The sequence below is a fragment of the Sarcophilus harrisii genome, chromosome 1 (genome assembly GCF_902635505.1).
Source record: "Sarcophilus harrisii chromosome 1, mSarHar1.11, whole genome shotgun sequence".
In the NCBI taxonomy this organism is placed as follows: Eukaryota; Metazoa; Chordata; class Mammalia; order Dasyuromorphia; family Dasyuridae; genus Sarcophilus; species Sarcophilus harrisii.
In genome coordinates this window covers 627,122,118-627,140,028 of record NC_045426.1, presented here as the reverse complement: position 1 = coordinate 627,140,028, position 17,911 = coordinate 627,122,118, and positions in this window count along the sequence as shown.

Genomic DNA, 17,911 nt, shown 5'->3' with positions numbered 1-17,911 from the left:
TTATTAAGCTCCTATTTGGCACAAGACATTGTGCTAGGTATTGGGGATACAAAAAAAAAAATGATTAATTACCTTCCCTCCAGGAGCTTAGCTTTAGGAGTAAAGAGACTTAACTTCCACTTACTGTAATCCCCACAATTTACAGACAATAACAATGAGGTCCAGAAGGAGTAAAGGATAACCCCAAAGTCATAGGTTTTCAAACTACAAATTGGGTTTTCTTGTCATTTCATCATACTATGTCCCCTGTTTTCTGTAGTAAAGAAGTTGCAGAGTCTGGCTTAGGTTTAATGTTAAGAAAAATTTCCCAATATTTAGAGTTGCCTCAAAGTGGTATAGTTTGCCTTAAGGGACAATGGCTTTCCATCACTGAAGCCCTTAGACAAACACTGGATGAACCCTAATGGGAAAGGTTGTTGTCCCTTCCTGAAACAGCTTGGTCTAAGTAGTCTTTAAAATACTTTTCATCTCTGCAATTTTTTGGCATGATTGTGATTGTGATTTTATTAATATTTCAGGTAAATTTAAAAAGAATATGATTAAGTACATGAACAAAAAGAGTCTAAATTTTCTAGGAATTAGTGAAGACTGTATTAGACCTTCGTAGAAGAAACATGATCACATGGGTACATAGCTGCTCCCAGTTCTCAATAATTCCTGGGTAATTTTAATCAAAATAATGACTCAGTTTAATAGTACTTGAAATTTCATAGAGTTCTATCCTTATAACAGCCTGTTGAGGTAAATATTCCTAGTTTTACATTTGAGAAAAGTCAAAGGGGTTTAGTGACTTAACCAAAATCACATAGCATTTAGGGTGGCACATCTTGTTAATTACAAGTCCAACAGTTTCCTTCTTTCTGCTTCCTTTACTGAGTTAGCAATTCACATTTTTTTTCATTTATTCATCCATCCACTACACCTAGATATATCATTGACACTGGTGATTAAATAGACATGGTGGTAGAGATTAGTTCTGAGTGTGTAATACTGGTAGAATAATGAAGAGTGTGAACGAGAAGCAATGTGACATATGACTGAGGAAGAAATAAAAGAAGCAAGGAAGAAAAGAAAGAAGATAGGAAGGAAGGATGGAGGAAGGAAAAGAAGGAAGGAAGAAAGAAGGGAGGGAGGGAGGAAAGAAGGAAGGAAGGAAGGGAGGGAAGAAGGAAGGAAGGGAAGGAGGAAGGAGGGAGGGAAGAAGGAAGGGAAGGAGGAAGGAAGGAAGAAGGAAGGAAGGAAGGAAGGAAGGAAGGAAGGAGGAAAGGAAGGAAGGAAGGAAAGAAGGAAGGAAGAAAGGAAGGAAGGAAGGAAGAAAGAAAGGAAGGAAGGAAGAAAGAAAGGAAGGAAGGAAGGAAGGAAGAAAGGAAGGAAGGAAGGAAGGAAGGAGGGAAAGAGGGAAGGAAGGAAGGAGGGAAGGAAGGAAGGAAGGAAGGAAGGAAGGAAGGAAGGAAGGAAGGAAGGAAGGAGGAAGAAAGAAGGAAGGAAGGAAGGAGGGAAGAAAGGAAGGAAGGAAGGAAGGAAGGAAGGAAGGAAGGAAGGAAGGAAGGAAGGAAGGAAAGAAAGAAGGAAGAAAGGAAGGAAGGAAGGAAGGAAGAAAAGGAAGGAAGGAAGGAAGGAAAGGAGGGAAGGAAGAAGGAAGGAAGGAAGGAAGGAAGGAAGGAAGGAAGAAAGGAAGGAAGGAAGGAAGGAAGGAAGGAAGGAAGGAAGGAAGGAAGGAAGGAAGGGAAGAAGGAAGGAGAAAATAATTTATTAAGCACCTACTATTTTAATTTACTAAGCATCTATTATATTAAATGTGTTAAGTGTTTTACAAGTATTATCTTATTTAATACTTCTAACAATCTTATGAGGTAGATACTATTATTATTCTCTTTTTATAGGTGAAAAAACTTAGGCAGACTGAGGTGGAATGCATTGCCCAGAATCACAAATCTAATATCTAAAGTCTTTCTGACTCCCAGTTAATTACTCTATCCACTATGCTACCTAACTTCAGAAAAGATAAGGGAGAGACAAGAGGAAGGAATGAGAAACAGAGACAGAGACACAGAGACTTAAAGAGAGACAGAGACAGAGAGAATAACTGGGAGAAGGGCACCTGGACAATAATTTTGTGTAAAGGACAAAGAATACATGCATATCCAGCCGGATAGCTTCTATTTGATTCTTGCTTTGAATGAGCATGAGAAGAATAACTTCCTGGGCAAAGGCACATGTACATATACATATGCGTGTATGGATTCTCATGTTCATACTTATATGTGCATTAATATATGTATATTTGTGGATATGTATATACACAATATACATACAAATAAATCATATGTCTTTAAATATATACCTATATATGTGTGTACTTACCCAAACATATACACACACACTTGAGTGGAATCCTGAGAAAATGAATGTAGGCTCTGGACCCTGGCATTTATTGGGCTGGCAGCAATGATAACAAAGTGCTATGGGGTTCTGCTCATCGAAATAGAACCTTTACGAATTTACTTGGCTGGAGATAGAGCAAATGGATCTAAACTTCACAAAGTGAGATCAGCTTATCTGTGAGGAGATGCAGGAGAGATTAGACTGGGTAGGGTGTGTGGTGCCCTAGAGCCCCAGAGTAAATAAGGGAACAATTTATCCATCCTTCCTGTGTATGCAAATTACGATTTGTTCTGAAGAATCCTTCCCCAGTTTTATATCATTTGCAAATGTGAGAAATTGTTTCTACAACAGGTGTGCATGTTCATTTTCCAGGTGCATAACCACAACCACCTCTATCAGATCTATCCCCAGGCACTCATAGCCTGCAGTAATATCTTTTCAACATGGAAACATTCATTTTTATTTTAATTAGAAAAGCTAGGATATCTCTCTATATACAATAAATGTGTATATATACACAAATATATACATACTATGTGTGTATACCCACATATATAATACATATGAATTTACATTTATACATGCTTGTATATATACATGTTTATTTTGCTCTTATCAAAAGTTCAAATATTTTAAGGTTCTTGAGATACTTAGAATTTTAAACTTGCTTTATTTTCCTTTTCAAATATTACCATTGAGATTAACTGTCAAGTTCATAATTCTCTAGAATGATCAAGTTATTAAGACATATGAAGGAGGCACAGCTTCTGAGACAAGTTCTGTGGTGAGACTATGTCTGTGTTCAATTCGAGACAGATTTTTAAAAGGATGTCCATTGATCAGGGTTTTTCCAGTAGAATCTGAATGACCATTATGAGGCAGGCTTTACTGGGGATTCTTTGGGGGGTATGAGTGGGACTAAATGGTCCTTGAAGTCTCTTCTAATTCTGAATTTCTGTGATTTGCAATTTTGATTTCCAATGTTATCAGTTCATTGCTATGTACTTGCATTCAAGTAAATTGGGTCTAATGGGTATATATCAGAAGATTAAAGGATTTCACAAGATCAAAGTACTTCAAGGATTAGCTGATCCATCTGAACATTTTAACCCATCCCTTACCTCCCACCCCCCACCCCCACACTCTCAGCATTTTAAAATAAAGAGAAATGATTTGCTTAATATCTCCATGGCAGCCTAAGATACAATTCTAGGTGGGCTAATTCCAAATTCATTCCCTGTATAGCATTTACTCCCTTGGCCCTCACTGCTTAAGAATTCTGGGTAAATTGGATTTCACCCCTTTCTTAGATACCCTTAAGAGGATTGGGGGAGTCTCTGCATTGGTACTAACCCCTACTGATAGTGTTCCCTCAAGTTTAACAGGGAATCCACTTCACCCTACTCCTATTAAGTCACTAACAGTCAAATTACAAAGAATATTTACAAAGAAATATTTACTTCAAAAGCTATCACAAGCATACAAATTTACGCCCTTTCCACTCAACATGCAGGAAACAAAACCTTTGACCATTACTACTACCATCTTGGACTTGGACAGTTCCTATAGTTCCCATAACCCTAGTTCCAAGTACAAACCCTCTATAGGGTCATTCTAACTCCTCAGAGCTTCCATGCTGGGATAGCTGGCTATAATATCCCACCTGAAATGTTAGTTCCAAAGTTGCCATTGTTCAAACTACCCATCCAGTGGGGGAAATCCAGCACATGAAACTGAGAAGGATGAATAATACAACAGAAACTTAGAAGTGGGGTAAAAGAAATGAAGCAAGGAGAGGAATTTCCTCCTCCTCACCAGTTCAGTCCAGTTCAGTTCAAGGTACCTGCAATGGAGGTAAATTGTAATCTTCACCTTCTGGAGTCAACAAGAAAGAACACAGAAAAGAAGGCTAGAAAGAGAGTTCATCTCAGTCTAACCATTTACAAATATATACTTTGCCTACACTGTCAAAGGATTCTACACTGCTTCTATATCACAGAGGATCCATGTCAGGTGACTGGATACACCCAGACAAGCCTCCTTATAATTCTTTATCTATAGTCATTATTTTGATTTTATTACCCTATAAGGGTAGAGCTCCATATTGGTCACACTAGAAGATACTGTTTCTTGCCCCTCAAAGAGTTTACAATCTGAGACAAAAGAATAGATACATATTCTAATAAATATATGCATAATATTATAATATATGTGTAATATTATATATAATAATATAATATACTTTGACTTTGTCAGAGACTGAAAAGCTGGTATGAGAAAACTGCTTTCAAAAAATTCATCTCAATGACTTACATGAACTGATGCTAAGTGAAGTGAGTAGAACCAAGAGAACATTATGCACAGCAACAACAAGATTATATGATGATCAATTATGATGGACATGGCTTTTTTTTTTCAACAGTGAGGTGATTCAGGCCAGTTTCAATGGACTTGTGATGGAGAGAGATTTGCATCCAGAGAGAGGACCGTGGGGACTGAGTGTGGATTACAATATAGTATTTTCACTTTTTTTGTTGTTTACTTATATATTTTTTTCTTTCTTTGTTTTTTTTTCTTTTTTGAATTGATTTTTCTTGAGCAGCATGATAATTGTAGACATAGGTATAGAAGAATTTCACATGTTTAACATATATTGGATTACTTGATGTCTAAGGGAGGGGATTGGGGAAAGAGAGAGAGGAAAAACTTTGGAACACAAAGCTTTGCAGGGGTGAATGTTTTATGTATGTGTTTTGAAAACGAAAAAATTTTAAATTTAAAAAATCGTGGTGCTCAGAACTGAACTCAGTACTCTCAGAGTAGTCTCCTTAGGGCAGAGAACAGCAGGACTATCACATTCACAAGTGATCTGCCTTTGCAGTTCTTCTAGGGCAGAGCCAGATGGTTATTCTTCTTTCCAAGAGGCTGAGTTCATTAATTCAAATAGAATTTCTAATTTCTATCTAAAAGGAAAGGCCTAGGAATTCAAATACAACTTCTCTTCAGGAGAGAGTTGTTTGGATAGACAAGTTCCCACTAGCCAATGAACTCAATTTTCCTGTATAGTCTGTGGTCTCTGCCATTGAACATATCTCTCTGACATAATTTCATTCCCTTTTTAAAGCTGTATTCTGAGGTATCATAATTCAATCATCTTCACTAAAATGACAATGGGTCATTTTAGCATCTGGGCCTAAGGCACTCCCTGCACCATTTCAAATGTTAAATGAATTTTAATCATCTTGGTCATCAATTATCTCACTTTAGTATCTAGCTCCTAATTCTATGTAGCTTTCAATACACTCTCCTCATAGATGTCCTTTGAAGTTAAATAGTATTATCATCCCCATTTTAGGGGTGAAAAAAGTGAAGTAAAGACAAACCAAATGATTTTTTTAAGATCATACACACATTTAACAATGAAGCTTAAGTTTGAATCCAAGTCTCTTGACTTTAAATCCATTGCTCTTTATAAAACATTACATCATGTATCACACACATAAAGAAATTATCACTGCAAGCAAACTTTACTTACTAAGAAAGAATGACATATTTCAGGTAACTGAACTTTACTATTAAATGAGAATTATATTTGAATTCACCAAACATTTTGACAAGTTAGACTATTGAGCTGAATATAATAAGAATTATATTCGTTAGGGGAAAGTGTAGGCTTATGCATGGTTTCAAAAAAAATCAACTTTATAAATTCAAGGAGAGCAGAGCCACGGATAAAAAAACATATTGAGAAAGATCTTAACCTTTAGGAAATAATATATTTGGTTTCAGAGCTTTTGGAGATACTGGCCAACCAATTTTTAGGACTTCTTTTCTTTCATTGCTTCTTGTAAAGTCTGGACTAGCTCCCTGGAGGCCTCAGGATCAGCCAGAGAATAAGTAATAAGTCCTTAGTCTTTAAGTGGAGAAATGAAGGAGACAGACAAACTGCCAGGAGTTTTGCCAAAGATGTCTTCATGATTCTGGAGTCCAAAAGCTTCTTCTTGTCTTCTCAGGCTCAGTTGCTTCCACCAATCTGGGCTTCTTCCAACCCTGGGAAGCATCACTGCTGGGATCATGACCAAAGATCTGAGTTCTATTCAAAATGTTTATACACAGCAAAATGATTGAAGAACTTTAAATGGGGAGCATAGTAAAAAAAAAAAAAAAAAATTGTAAGACATCTACCAAGAAAAGAATAAGTAAATAGATATATCATTCTACTTCTAGAAGCTATTTTTAAGAGAGACAGAGACAAAGACAGAGACAAAGACAGAGAGAGACAGAGAGAGAGAGACAGAGAGACAGAGAGAGACAAAGAGAGAGAGAGAGAGAGAGAGAAAGAGAGAGACAGAGAGACAGAGACAGAGACACACACAGAGAGACACACACACAGAGACAGAAAGAGACCGAGACTGAGAGAGAGAGAGAGAGAGCGCTTTGGAATGTTTCAAATGCCTCTCATTTACAGAATATCCATTTTTGATTATTAATTGTCAGGATCAGGTTTACAGGTTCTGACTCAAAAGCATCCACAACATCAGTAAGACTAAAAATGGATAATGATGTAATACTGGGAAAGTAACAGAAAGATTGCTTTTGTATCTGATTAATACACCAAATAACTTCCATGGAGAAAGCAATTGCATGGAGTTTCAGTGAATTTCTTACAAGCCATTTCATAAACTCTTAAAATCTCAAGACCTGATTGCAATTTCATTTTAATACTCAAACCAAAATACTCTGACCTGGGAAGTATGACACTGCCCAGTCAAACAGCAAGCATTTACTAAGTGCCTACTGTCTGCAAGCTAAGCTCTGGGGATTCAAAGCATGGCAAAAGTTAGTCCCTACTAACAGAGCTCACAGTCCAAAGCAGGTAGTAATATGTAAACAACAAGTAATAACATTTAGCATTTATATAACACTTAAAGGTTTGCACAGTGCTTTACAGATCTCATTTTATCCTCACCAATAACTTGTAAGGGAGGTGTTATTATTATCATTCCATCTTACAGACTCATGTCTTCCTGAGTCCAAGTCATCCATAGAATTCCCTAGATGTTCTGACACTGAGACTAAGGTTACTTTGTTCAGTCATACAGAAAGGGGCTGCTAAGTAGGTGGTGCCATTGATGGAGCACTGAACTGGGAAGAAAGAAATCCTTATCACCTGCAGGACCAAATTCAACATCTTTAGTGGTCAAAGCCCTTCATAAGCTAGTCCCGACCACCGCCATTACTGTCCCTCCTCACACCTTTCTAAATCTTATCATACCTTATTCCCTGCCAGGTACGCTCCATTCACTGACATGCTCTCCACGCTGTTCTACAAACAAAATATTCTCTCAGCTAGAGAATTTTCTCTGGCTGTCCCCCATGTTTGGAAGACTCTCACTCCTCATCTTTATCTCGTGTAATCCAAGCGAAAAAAACAACTTTTATAGGAAGCCTTTCCTAAAGCCTTTTAATTTTAGAGCCTTCCTTCTTAATCATTCAATTTTTCCTATAGATTGCTTGTTTTTACATATTTATTTGCTTGCTGTAGATATTATAAGCTCCTTGAGGGAAGGAACAGCCCCAACTCTTTTTGTATCTCCATTGCTTAGCACAAGGCTTGGGACTTAATAAAAGCTTATGGACTGTCAGACACTCTCTTCCTTTGGAGAGAGGAGCAGACTTTGTTCAAGTACTAATCAATTCCTAGACCTGAAATGAAATGAAGGAGGCACTTGTCATGGAGTTAAAAGAAACTGAAATCTATGAGAGCCACCTGGGCACCTCGTGGTTCCTGCCTTCATCAGAATGTCTGCTTTTGTTTGCATAATCTGATCATTGGATCTCTAGAGAATTTTTTTTTTTTCCAATTCTCTTGGGGCTCCAGCTAGAAGCCACTGAGAGCTGTACTTGGGAGTGTCCGTCCCATGTTCTGCTGAGGATATTGGAACAGGTGCTGATGTAGGAGACCACAGTGTAGGAAGTGGTCAGTGGGGTGCTTTGACAAGAAAACATTATGCTTTCCTGTGCCACTTTGAATAAATGCTCTACAAAGTAATGACAATTTAAGTTCCTCAAAGTCAGGAACTGTTTCAATTTTGTCTTTATATTTCCAGTGTTTAAAAAGAGCCCCACCACACACACACACACACACACACACACACACACACAGAGAGATTTTTTTTAAAAGTCATGTACTCAAAAAAATAGAACAATTCATGCAAAAACAGCATTACTAATTAAAGCAACCCTGAGAAAATTTAGTAATCTGATTATGAAAACAAAGACAAAACCAAAAAGTAAACAAAAAGAAAACAAACAAAAAAGAAATCTGATTATGATAAACCATGGCTTATAACACAGACTGAAAATGAAACACCCTAGTCATCCTTTTCTTCCTTCCTTCCTTTTTCCCTTTTCCTTTGCTTCTTTATTTCTTTCTTCCTTCTCTCATTCCTTTCTTTCTTTCTTTTTCTTCCTCCTTCCCTCCCTCCCTCCCTCCTTCCTTCCTTCCTTCCTTCCTTCCTTCCTTCCTTCCTTCCTTCCTTCCTTCCTTCCTTCCTCCTTTCCTCCCTCCCTCCCTCCCTCGCTCTCTCTCTCTCTTTCTCTCTCTCTCTCTCTCTCCTTTCTTCCTTCCCACTTTCCTTCCTCCCTTCCCCCTCTTTCTTTCTTCTTTCCTTTCTTGGTTTCAAGTTCTCTTCCACAAAACAACTAATATGGAAATGTTTTACAATTGCATACATATAACCTATATCAGATTGCTTACCATCTCAGGGAGGAAGAAGGGAGGGATGAAGGGAGAAAATTTGGAACTCAAAAGTTGAAAAAAAATTGTCAAATATTATTTTTACATGTAATTGGGGAATAAATAAAATATAATTTAAAAAATGAAGTGCAATACTATTGTCATTGGAAAGTTAAAAGGACCAGCCTTGAACATACCAGAGAATGATTATGTTTAGGAACACTCACAACAGGAAGCTGTCACAGAGTTTTCCAGCTCACCCTTTTCTTTACTTCTTTCTCCGGTCCAACACCAACGTATTTTTGGAAATTGAACAAGTTGTTTCAACATTGCAATAATTAAAAATCAATCACCAGTAAAAAGCAAACACATTAAATGAAATTCATGTGATATGTGGAGATTAGGAATGTGTCTGTCTTTAGTTGGCAGACAAAAATTTATTTTTAAAGTAGAGTGTGTGTCTCTGTATGTCTTTCACTATTCAGTTACCGCCTACTAAAAGACTTGGGAACTGTTCCATAAAAACATATTCTTCACTCTTAGGCACAGATCATCTTGAGAGTAACTTGTGAGTGACATGATCAACAGCTGTCTGCAGATCCATAAGGATAACTAGGTGATCCAGTGAATAGAGTACTGAGCTTGGAGTAAGGTGGACTCATCTTTCTGAGTTCAAATCTGACCTCAGACACTTCATAGCTGTGTGATCCTAGTTAAGTCACATCACCCTGTTTGCCTCAGCTTCTTCATCTATAAAATGAGCTGGAGAAGGAAATTGCAAACCACATTAGTATCTTCATTACCTAAAAGGTATCTTGTAAGATCAGACACAATTGAAAAATGATTGAATAACAAATCAATAAATAGACACCAAGAAGTACCAGGAGAGCTGTGTGCTGGCTCAGTCTGATGCAGTAAGTTGTATGAGGGGTTGATGAGAAGAACAGTGGCCTGAAGGTCAAGACCAATGTCAGGATTCACTTCTTTTTTCATGATAGAATTCCCTCTTAAAAGTGAATTGAAAGTAAAAACAGCAGAAGGTGTTTTGTTATTTCAAAACTAACATTGGGATATTTGCTACTATAATAGTTACAAAAGTTCTGAATTTCAGAATTTCCAGAATTAGAAGTTACTTGTTCTAATTGGCAGAGAAGCAAGGAAAAAAGAAAAAGAGAGGAGAGGAAGGGAAAAGAGAGAAGAAGAGAGGAGAAGAGAGGAAAGGAGGGGAGAGAGGGGGGGGGGGGGGCAGAGAAGAGGAAAGGAAAGGAGAGGAGAGAAGAAGAGAGGAGAGGAGAGCAGAAGAAAACAGAGGAGAGAGGAAGACAGAGGAGAAGAGAAGAGGGGAAAGAAGAGAGGAGGGAAGAAGAGAGAAGAGGAGAGGAGAGATCGGGGAGAGAAGAGAAGAGATAAGAAAAGAGGAGGGGAGGGGATAAAAAGAGAGAGGAAGAGAAACAGAAGGAGAGGAGGGAAGAGGGGGGAAGGGGAGGGAAGGGGAAGAGAGAGAAGAGAAAAGAGGAAAGGAGAGCAGAATAAAAGAGAGAAAGGCAGAGGAAAGAAGAGGAAGGGAAACGAGAGGGAGAGGAGGAGAGGAGGGGAGAGAAGAGAAGAGAAAAGAGGAGGGTAGAGGAGAGGAGAAAGGAAGAGAGGAGAGGAGAGGAGAGGAGAAATGAGGAGAGGAGAAGGAAAGGGAGGGAAGAATACAGGAGAGACAGAGAGAAGGGAGAAGTTGATTCATCATGTTCCTTAACACAATACTCTAGCCATGATCTGGCAAAGATATAACCTAAGTTATTACCTCACTCATTTTAACTATGGACTTTTATTAATGAAGCCAAAGATTGCTTCAGCAATGATTGCCTGTGAAGAAACCAAATAACAGGGGTTAGAATGAATCTACATAATATGACTAAAGAGCTGAATTGTTCTCCTCAGTGTTATACTTTCCCATATTGTTAAAATATATGAATCACATCTTCTCATGTTCTGATTCATAGTTATGATATTTTTAATTCTTTTATGTTACTTATAACAGAAATTCAATTGGACGAGATTGCCATTTGTGAAAATGGTAACAAACATTTATTGCACACCTACTGTGAGGAAGCACTGTGCTATGTGATTTACAGATATCTCATTTCATTCTCACAACAATCACGTAAGGTAGACATTTATTAATATAATTTTTTTGAAGAAACTAGTGAAGTGACTTGCTCCATCATCACATAGGTAGTAAGTGTCTGAGTCTGAATTCGAACTTATTGCCCGGTGCTCTTTCCACTGTGTCATTAGCTGCCTCATATTATATGAGAAAGAATACTGGAACAAGCATTGGGTATCAATTATCTGATTATGCATTAATGGTCTGTGCAATGTTCTTCATATCACTTAACTCCCAGAAACCTCCATTTTTTCATTTGAATTATGAAATGTGATGAGGTTCAAAGGAGAATCTAGATATGAAACTTCTTGGTAAACTCTAAATTGTTAAAGTAAAGAAGCCACTGTTATCATGGCACATAAACTCCTTAAAAGCAGAAATTGTTTCATTTTGTGTGTTTTTATCCACAGAGTTTAGAACAGGGCTTGGCACATAGCTGGTGCTTTATAAGTATTTATTGATTCATTAATTAATTTTCTCCATCCCCATCCTTCTCTAGAAAAATGGGAAATAAGGCAAGAGAAAAGGAAAAGAAATCCCAACAAAAATTTCCTTAGAATCACACTTCTTATAGCTACAAAGAATTTCAAAAGATCAATTTTCTCAACCCTGTGCTTTCAAGTAGGTAGTATTATCTCCATTTTACAGAACAGGCAACTAACACTCAGAGAAATATGTCCAAAGTCAAATGCCTATTAAATGAAAGAGCAAGACCAGAATCTAGGCCTTCTAACTTCCAGGCTAGTGTTCTCTGCAAGACATTGCTGCACCTAATACATCCCACTCTGCTTCATTTGTCCAGTGATAAATAGTGCTGTCTCCTATATTGCTTTGTGCTGTGAAAGCATTTTAGTTTCACACAAGGACCAGCAGGTGAACTTTAGAACAGGAAGGATTCAATCCTGATATCCTGAGGTACTTAGGTCTTTGTTTACCAGTATAATTCAAGGATACACTAGCTGGCATTTATATAGGACTTCAAGGTTTGTAAAACACTGTATTTTTTTTTTTTCATTTGGTCTAGAATAAAACCCAGTGAGGTAATTTCTACCATTAACCCCATTTGCCTTATTAATAGAAATTTTGTGTCAAGAGCAGCTAAGTAAAGCAGTGGATAGAGTGCCAAGCCTGGAGTAAAAAAGACCTAAATTTAAATATAGCCTCAGACACTTGTTGCATGTGTGATCCTGGGCAAGTCACTTAAATCTGTTTACTTCAGTTCTTTCTTCTGTAAAATGAGTTGGAGAAGGAAACAATTAAAAACCTCAAAAAGAATCACAAAGAATCAGACATGACTGAAAATGATTAATCAGAGTAAGTGACCCATCCATGCTCATAGGTGAGAAAGTGAGATTTGAATTTGTGCCCAAGCCATCTCTTCCTGCTACAAACTACTAGGTTTATGAGCAATGGGGATCATCAATTTAAAACTAGGAGTAAAACAAAAACTAAGAGTTAATGGAGTCCAAAGCTCTTAGATTATGGAGGCAAAATGAATGAGAAGAAGTGACTTGCTCCAGTTCACTTTGAACTCAGATCATCTGACTCCAGATTAAGTGCTTTGTCCATTTATCACAATGATTTGCAGGGCTTGAGAGAGCTATGTGGAACCAGGACTCCAGAGGAGGAGGGAAGATATGTAGGTTTGGTCCCGGTCCTGGTATGAGTTGTCTGTGGGGTCTTGGACAAATTACTCCATTTCTCTAGGCCTCAGCTTTTCACCTTTAAAATAAAGAATTGATGGATAGATAAAAGGGTATAGAAGTTCCCTACCAGCTCTAGCACCCTATGGTTGCTATGGCCCGCTGATATTTCTAAAGTAAAGGAAACAATAGCAAAAAGCACCAGCACAATGGATCGGTCCAAAGCCTAAGGCCTATTAAATGAAAGATCAAAACCAGAGTCTAGACCTTCTAACTTCCAGGCCACTGCTGCACCTAATACCTCCCACTCTTATTTGCCTCTTCCCTCCAGGAATATATGAGTGAGATAAATGGGAATCAGGATTACATACAGACCACAAGAAGAAATACAGAAGTCCTTAATACTTACATCTCTCTCTTAAGAGTTCCATAGTTGATAAGCCTTCAAGACCAAAGATATTTGAGTGAATAATCCTAAACAGAAGCAATACAGACAGAACAACCCAACACTTCTGGGGTTCTCTCTCCTAATACCTGGAATTCTGCCATAGAAGGAAGAAGGGATGGGCCCTGAGTCAATCTCATTTAACAGGAACTGATTTCATTATTTACTGGGGTAAAAGTATGCTTGGATTTATTTCCCTTCTTAGTTCTCTAAAGGAAAGCAATAGAGTTTGGAATAAGAAATGAAATTCCCTTTTCTTTTTAACAATTATAACAGCACAGAAATTTTCAATTCAAAATTAGCTGAGATGTTATATAATCCAATCCTTTTTCCTCACCCCACTTTCATTGCATCACTTGCCCTGTACAGTTCCAGACTGATGGTCACACTGTGTTCCACTTACATACATTTACAGTTTTGGGGAGCTCACTGTTTGGAGCAGCTCATTCCATTTCTGGTTTCTTCATTTCCTCCTCAACACTGACACTCTGCTCATGTTGTGTTTTCTCCCAACTTCCCTGATTATCCCCATCCCCATAAAAAGATTTCTCCATTGTTCCTTTCTTCTATTCCCCAGCTCCCTACCTTTGAAATTGCTGATCCCATGTTTATAAAGCACTCTGTTCAGAGCTCTGCGTCCTGGTTTCCCTTGCTTCCTTCAAGATTCACACCAATTTCTACCTTTTCCAAGTGTCATTACCCAGCCCTTTCCTCTCCCCTGTTCCCATTGCTAATCCAGAACTATTGAGACTGCCATCTTCCTTCTGCTCAGGTGGCTTTAATGATCTTTACATTTCCCCCATATTAAGATATAAATTGAGGAACACTGTCTTTGTCTTTCTCTGTAACCCCAATATTTAGCACAGTGCCTGGCACATAGTCAGTACTTAATAGCACATACTTGCTGAATTTTTCACTCACATACAAGCACATTCACAAACCTTTCCCTCTTCCTTCAACGTGAGTACAAACCAGTCCTCCTTACAGCTTTCCCTGACTATTTTTTCCCAAACTGATGTCTCCATTGTCTGTCCTCTCAGGGCACTTTTGGTCTGTACCACATAATTTAGCATTTAATGATATAGTGTCTTATATTGTTCCCTATTTCACGGAGATTAGTTTTGTCCTACACCAAAGTCAGCCACCAATGACTCATTGTGGTATGGAGGTGACCCTGGGTTCTCAAAAGCTCTGCCTTTAGAAAGGAAATTCTGAAAGGTTCCTCCATACCAGAGACTTCCAGCGTGAGCCCTCTGATAAACTGATTATCCAATGACTGCTTAGGTAAGTTTGATTATTTCAGTTGTGTACAACTCTTCATGACTCTACTTGGGATTTTCTTGGGAAAGACCCTGATATGGCTTGTCATTTCTTTCTTCAGGTCATTTTACAGATGAGTGACTAAGGCAAACAGCATTAAGTGACTTGCCAAGGGTCACACAGCTGGTATCTAAAGTCAGATTTGAATTCAGAAAGATGAATCCATTGTACCTCATGCACTACTGCCCATAAGCTAAAGTTAGTGGTTAGCTCCAGGGTGGTGACTTTTCAACTCTAGAAAATCAGAAATACCTGTTACAAAGGGGTTGTGTTATGCATCTCAGGTTGCTGAAGTGTTGAAGTAGTCTTGTCTCTCTAGCCAGATTGCAAAGTCCTCAGAATAAAGACCATGTCATATTTCTTCAATGCCCAATTAATCACCACATAGGTGCTTTCTAAACATTTCTTTGGTAGTTTGATATATTGTCAATAAACTCCTAATACTAGCCCCTCTCAGGCCTGGAGTTTAGATCTCATAATATCTACATTGGCTACATCTGCTTTGCCACAGCTAAAAAGTCATCACTGATTCAGTTTAGTACACAAGACTATAGAATATTAGACTAGAATATATGTTTGAGCTGAAAGGACCATAAAACTTAGACTGTTAAAGAACATAGGATGTTAAAGATGGAAATTAACTTTATAAATTTTCTATTCTAATCCCTCTTTTTTATGGATGGAAAAAACAGGTTCAGAAAGGTTATTAAATGGTTTACTAAATTCACACAGCTCCTCAGCCAACTCTCCTAACCACAAGTCCAGTGTTATTTTTCACCATAGCTTCTTGCCTTCGTAATTCAGTTAAATTCAAGTCAACAGAACAAGTCCTTCTTGATGCTGAATATGCCTTCTTTTGAAGAATATTTCTTTTCAAACAAGCAGCCTCCTTCCATAATAATAATGATAGATAGCATTTACATATTATTTTAAAGTCTACAAAACATCTTACAAATATTATTTCATTTGATTTTTACAGCAATTGAGGGAATTATAACCTCACTTTATAGATAAGAAAACTGAGGTATGACCTCCCCGAAGTCATATTGAAAATAAGAATCTAAGGCAGGATTAGGACTGAAGTCTTTTTGAGTCCTGATTTAGCACTCTGTCCACTGCACTACCTCTTGCCTCAGTTTCGCAATCCAAAGGTTTCTACTGAGCCAGTACAAGTGCCCATTGAAAACTAAATTGATTTCCATTGGATTGAATTGACCATAAAATGTCAACTTCCACAATGTGTTTATAAAAGCAGTAGGATGGAATCAAGGATATTGCACTTTCAAAATCCTTGGAGTTTCAATCCTGCCATTATCTTCCTATATGATACTTGTTACCTGTGTGACTCTACAAGCCATTTAATCTTTCCCAGACTCATTGTTGAGCCATTTCCAGTTATATTCAATTCTTTGTGACCCCCATTTGAATTTGGGGTGGGTTTTTTGGGACAAAAATAATAGAGTGGTTTGCTGTTTCCTTCTGCAGCTCATTTTAATAGACAAGGAAACTGAGATAAATAGATTGGGTCACACAGCTGGTTAAGTGTCTAAGATCAGATTTGAACTCAAAAGACATATCTTGCTGATGATAGTCCCAGCTCTCTATCTACTGTCCCACCTAGCTGCCCTGTGTATAAAATGGAGAACAGAGTTGAAGTGAGAATCAAAAGAAATGATACAGAAAAACACTTTGCAAAACTTACAGGGCTATATAAATGCTAGCTACTATTATTTTAATGCCTCAGAAAATACATTTTGAGTTGATATGGCTTCTCCTAGCATGTATTTTATTTTTTTAAGGCATCTCATAGCATATGTTCCCCCTCACCAGAAATAGCACTGTCCCACCTTAACCCAGGATGTAGGAGATAGACTTAGATGAAGTATAACTCCATTGCTCAAGGAAGAACTACCTAATATATGAAAGAATGATGTAATTAAATGTAGCCTACATCTTTTACATAATGGTCTCTGTGTTTTGCAGCTTTTGCCATTATTTTCATTCTATCTACTTGCAATGGCTTTGTCTGGTCTCCTAATCTTGCTGGATAGTTGAAGCTATAACTGGAATGGGGCAAACAATTTTTTGCTAAGGTGCTGACATTGGGGTGAAGGAAAATTACCTTCCTGCCACCTATACCATATCTTGAGATCCTTATTGAGGATTTTTGTGGAGAGAAGCTATCTCTTCCTCTGGCACAACTAAACCCACATTTCTGTTTCTCAGTGCCTCTACTTACCCACCTACTGTCTCTCATATCCTGCCAGTCCCTGTGCTAAGTACTTTACAATTATCACCTCATTTCACCCCCACAAGAGCCCAGAGAGGTAGATACTACTGTTATCTATATTTTAGAAAGGAGGAAACTGAGGTAAGCAGGGTTTAAGTGACTTGCCCAAAGTTATACTATAAATATATGAAGCCTGATTTGACAATTCCGGTGATAGCTCACATTTACATATCACTTACAAACTGCTCTCCTGATGACAACTCTGTGAAGTAGATGATCATAACTCAAACTCATGCAGTGCTTTACAAGGCACCTCTGGCAATCCTGTGTCTCTTTTTCTTTGCTTAGAATGAAATCCATGCTCAGCTCTGCATTGTGGAATTCCTAGCATCTCTCAAGGCTTATCTCATCTCCTGTTTAAAGCCTTTTCCGAGCTGCTTCTTACCATGCTCAAATTATTTATATGTGTGTATCACATACATACAACATCAGCTTGTAAATCAGCTAGACAGGAAGCCAAGGCTAGCAGTCTCAGTTTAGCCTTTACTTGAAAAGTGATGAGTCTCTACATCAGCTCCATATACAATTCTACATCCTAATATATTTACATTGGAAACCATTTATTTCAAAACCACTAAAAATGTTAAAATGTTTGCTAAGTGAATGTAGCTTACCTTCAATAGAAATTAAACATCCTCTGGGCAAGAACTCCTTAATTATAGTATCCTTGAGCCCCAGGACAATAATTTAGAGAGAGTTTCACAAATGCTTGTTGAATTGAGTTGAATTAGTAGTGCAAGTAATGGCAGTATCATTTTATTGATAAATAAACTGAGATTCCAAAAAGTGGCCTGATTTGTTCCGAATTCCAGAATCAGGAAATGAGTGAGCTGGGACACAGATACAAGTCTTTTCATTCCAAACTTCAGGTGTTTTCTCCATTCTACCATACTGGTTCCCAAAAGGGTTTAATCCCTGCCAAAGATCACAT